The 4,965-nt window shown below is 44.9% G+C and overlaps 1 long non-coding RNA gene across 1 annotated transcript; it reads left to right on the top strand.

Annotated features, from left to right (window-relative positions):
• Positions 1-743: 743 nt before the first annotated feature.
• On the top strand, positions 744-2,460 carry LOC123443543. Its single transcript, XR_006630710.1, has 2 exons — positions 744-884; positions 2,039-2,460. It is a non-coding gene; the product is annotated as an uncharacterized LOC123443543 (long non-coding RNA).
• The last annotated feature ends 2,505 nt before the right edge of the window (positions 2,461-4,965 follow it).

Below are 4,965 nucleotides of genomic sequence, written 5' to 3'. Positions count from 1 at the left end.
TCCCCACCTCGTTTTTCCCATCCATCCAACTAGCAGCCCCTCCTATCCTCCCGAGGCCCCAACTCCTACTGCTTAATCTGCTACTTCAGAGTGCAACCACCTCTGCCCATGAGCAGTTAACCATCCTCCCAAGCCGCAGCAGCAAGCCATCCTCGTGCGCCCGAGCCCCTCGCAGGTGCCCTCCATGGCCGCTCCCACCATCGCCTAGCCGTCGCACCCTCGGCTGACTATCGTCACCAGCAAGCTAGTTTGGTGAGCTGCCCCTCTCTACGTCGTTGCCCTGCCTCCCCCCTTCTCTTTTTATTTCTCTCATTTCTCTTTTTTTCCTTGGATAGAAGCCACGGTCGTATGACAACCAAGATGGTCGCAAGGTTCGACAAGCACACCGTCGTCAGCTCCTCGAATCGGAGCTCCACGAGTGACCACCTCGAGGACCATCACCTCCCCTGCGTGCTTGTCTCGACGTCTATTCTCCCTATCTCCGTAACCCTCACCTCGCGGTGTCTCTTTCTTTCTCTAGGACCTTCAGAAGCCATGCCTGACGCCAAGGAAGGTTGTCAACCTGAGCTTCGCCAGGGAACTCCTCGTCGATGGGATCTCGCGGCCTTTGTCTCCCTGCTTCGCCCCTCGCCCAGCAGCCCGTGCCCGCGCCCCCGCCACCTACCATCACCGGAACCCCACAGCCTGCAGCATGCCACCGTCGCGCCCGTGGCCTCGCCTCGGCCTTGAGCACAGAAGGTCCGGGACGAGCCCAGCCAAACTGCCCGCCTGGGTTGGCCCATCGTCGCCCTTGCCCAGCAACACTGCATTGGCCTGACTCCGCCTCGCCTGGCCGTTGACCAAGCCCAGCTCATGTGCAAGCCGAACCGGCCCTTGTGGCTATGGTGAGCCCCTTTTTCTGTTGTTAGGCTTGGCCCAGTGTGCCTCTACTGCTATTCAACGTCGTGAGAACATTTTAGCTAACCGGTGCTCACCCTATTTTGGCCCATATAACGTTTTTTTGTGTAGAACGATTTTGCTATTTTACCAGTGCATTTAAATGACATAAAATTGCATATTCTTAAATTGCTAATAACTAATAAACAGTGTATCGTATGGAAAGATTATATGTATGTAAAATGCCCAGAATTTCGTGTAGATTAAGAATTTCCAACTTTCATGCATATTTAAAATATTTAATTTGCTGTTTTTATTTTATTTGCATAAGTTCCATGTTAAAATGATTTATTTCATAATTGATTAACCGTAGCTCCGATTAAAATGTTTTATATATGTAACTTGGCTAGAAAAATGTATAGAACAAAATGGTGGCATCTATTTTTTCTGTTTAACAACTCTAAAATTATGTTATAGGCAGAACAATACCGAATCTTAATTTGCATATGGGGACTTCCCGAAATTGTTATTCGTTGTTTCGGCCTCATTTAAACTTCCCTAGAAAATTAATGTAGCTTTATAATATCTTGTGCATCCATGTTTTAACATGTTGTGGCTGTCATTTCCATGCATTTTGCATTCATGGCAAATCATCTCGTGTTGCTCATATCTTTTAGACCATAGCTCCGTTTTAAATTATCCATATATGTAAATCAACTAGAACGACGTGTACAATCACATAGTCCACTTTATTTTTATGTTTAATAAATATAAAAATGTGTTTAATTCAGATCTGAACTAATTTTGAAATTAACATATGGGGTCATTTTGGAGATGCTATATGTTGTTTCCGACCTCATTTGAAATTCCTAGATAGTATACTTTATTTATGCTTCACCTCTTGCCATGTTTAACAACATTTAATATTGTCATGTACCTAAATGGGAGTGAACTAAGTAATTCAAATGTGGAGCTTCGTCAATATGTAACTCATTGCAAATTGAGCTTCACTTAATGTGTAGGAGTTGATTGGTGTGATTTATCATGCCTTGCATAATTGAACCGATCATGCATCATAATTGCTTGAACATCATGTCATGAATATGTTGCGATGTTGATCATGTGTTGACTATTTTTTTTCTGCATTGTTTCTTCTTGATAGAGTTTCGAACTGTTCGAAGTGTGAGGATTCATTCGACTACGTTGGTTCGTCTGCTTCATGAATTCGTTCGTCTTCTAAGCGAGATCACATGCAAGATGATTATTTCCCTAGATACCATTACTATCATTGTCATGCTAGTTGTCTCGTTTCTTTCGATATGTCTCGCTGCCCACCACTTAAATGGCAGCCTCCCAACATTGCCATGAAAAGACTCTAATCTTTCCACAACCCAACAAACCAATTTTTTGCCTATGTCACAGCTTGCTCAACCTTCTTATAGCATTGCGAGTTGCAGGTGCGGATGCTTTGCATGTGACAACTTGGATTCCTTGTTATATCACCCTATTATTGATATATTTTTAATGCACTTATATATGTGGTAAAAGGTGGAAGACTTGACCTTCTAGCCTAGTGTTTTGTTCCATCTTTGCCTCCCAAGTTACTTGTGTACCAGTGTTACATTCCATAATTGAGCTCTTCTAACATGCTTGGGGTTGTTATGGGGACCCCTTGACTTTCGTTTTGGGGTAAAACTCGTCTGGCAAGGCCCAAAATTGGTACTATATTTGCACAACATATTAATACTGAACATAGTTATTAAAATATAGGGCATCATGAACCCCAGGAGTAATTCAACATAAAACAGGGAGGGCCGGTGCTGATGGTGCTGGTCCTAAACAGAATCGTGTGCGGGGCCAACCCGGGGCAACTCGGGTGATGTCTATCACGCCACTGTATGTTGTGCTCATCCTTCGTGTCCTGAGAACGAGATATGCGTCTCCTATCGAGATCGTCGACACATCGGGCGACCTTGCTGGATTTGTTTTACCTTTCTCGAATGTCTTGTGCCAGGGATTCCGAGGATACTTTGGGCTATCTTGAGGTTGAGGTTTTCCACCAGGAATCGGAGGAAATCGCGGGTTTTCCGTGGTCGAGGTTTCCAACGTAGCTTGTGGTAGTTCGTGATGGACTAGTTGGAGCACCCCTGCAGGGTTAAATCTTTGTGCGAGTCGTGTCCATATTTATATGGAAACTTGGAAATTTGTTTAACACCCAATCATAGCAAACTTGAAGTAAACTTAATTAAAACTTGTCAACTGTGTGCGTAACGGTGACTGTCTCTTCTCTTGAGTTCTGTATCTGGAAGAGTACTCGATGGGGTTATGTCTGACGTAAGTAGGTGTTAGGGCATATTTCTTCCTAAGTGGTTTTGGTAATTGATGAAAATGCATTTGCGGACTAATCGTGTGCATTGAGCATTTCAGATAATTCAGGACTAGGCACAAGGCGATTCGGTGCCCCTCGAAGTATTTTAAAGATGGTTGCTTTCTACGTTTCTCTTTGGTGGATTTGAGGCGTAGGAATGCCGTACTATTAAGAGGGGGTCCGCTTCGGAAAGGTTAAGGTGGAATCAATACGTACACAATTCTATTGCACCACCGTTTTCTTGCTTTAATGGAGCTCCAGCTTGTTTCTCCCTGTGTGTGCAAAAGGACCAACGGTAGTACCGCTCATGTCAGCGGTAATACCGGAGGCAAAGCAGTAGTACCGCTATCTTGGTGGTAGTAGTTTTTTTACTACCGCTTCCTCGTATTTTTTGCGCAAACACAACCTCAGCGGTGGTAGGCACGGTAGTAATTTTTTACTACCGTGGTCGGTGAACCTACTGTGCGGTAGTACTGCTCCTAGCAGCGGTAGTATCGGTCCTAGTAGCGGTAGTATCGCTCTTCTCGGGTTGTTAGTGGGGCTAATGGTTCGATTCTTTCCCCCACTATATAAAGGGGTCTTCTTCCCCAAGAAGGTCACCTCTTACCTCCCCAAGCTCCATTGTTGCTCAAAAGATTATTTTTTCCCGATCTCTCCCCCTATTCAATCAAACTTTTTGATTTCCTAGGGATTGGTTGAGAAGGCCCTGATCTACACTTCCACCAAGAGATATTTGATTAGCCCACTAATCCCTTGCGGATATTGTTACTCTTGGGTGTTTGAGCACCCTAGACGGTTGAGGTCACCTCGGAGCCACATTCCATTGTGGTGAAGCTTTGTGGTCTTGTTGGGAGCCCCAAGCTTTGTGTGGAGATTTCCCCAACCTTGTTTGTAAAGGTCCGGTTGCCGCCTTCAAGGGCACCACTAGTGAAATCATGACATCTCGCATTGTGTGAGGCCGTGAGGAGAATATGGTGGCCCTAGTGACTTCTGGGGGAGCATTGTGCCTCCACACCAATCCAACGGAGACGTACTTCCTGTCAAAGGGAAGGAACTTCGGTGACACATCCTTATCACCACCGGTTCCACTTGTGGTTATTTCTTACCTTTACTTTGTCCTTATTATTTTTGTGGTGTATTCCTCGCTTGCAGTAGTAGTTATTGTTATTAGCATAATATAGGTTTCTCACCTAGTTTATCTTTCTAGAGAACCTTTTGTTGCTAACCCTAATTTGTTAAAAAGAGCTAAAAATTGGTATTCATCCCTCCCCTCTAGTCAACCATATCGATCCTTTCAATTGCTATCAGTGCTACGTCTCTTTATAAATGGTTTCACCACCCGAAGAGTATGGTTGACGATGGTGAGGTTGGGCACGAAATGCCCTAGGCCGTGGAGTTGAGTTCGATCACACGGGACGTCTTGAATGAGGCTATGGCCTCAATCAAGACGTCCATGACAACCGAAGTCAAGTCCATGCTTAAAGAATTACTTGTGGGGATGAAGAATTCTCCCGAACTATTGCTTGTGGCTAATCCCACCACATCGGAGTCGGAGGCCAATTCCAAAAAGGAATCAGCTAAAGGTACTCGAACTTCTTCCCCTCTTGACAAGAATGGGACGGGAATCTTTCCCTTGGTTCCTCCTCCCCCGGTCTATGGAGGACCAGTCCCTACAGTGCATATTAATAACCTTGGTCCTCCTCCTAAACTTGTTATAGGTG

Source organism: Hordeum vulgare, chromosome 3H (assembly GCF_904849725.1).
Source record: "Hordeum vulgare subsp. vulgare chromosome 3H, MorexV3_pseudomolecules_assembly, whole genome shotgun sequence".
In the NCBI taxonomy this organism is placed as follows: Eukaryota; Viridiplantae; Streptophyta; class Magnoliopsida; order Poales; family Poaceae; genus Hordeum; species Hordeum vulgare.
This window is presented reverse-complemented; position numbering and strand designations above follow the sequence as displayed.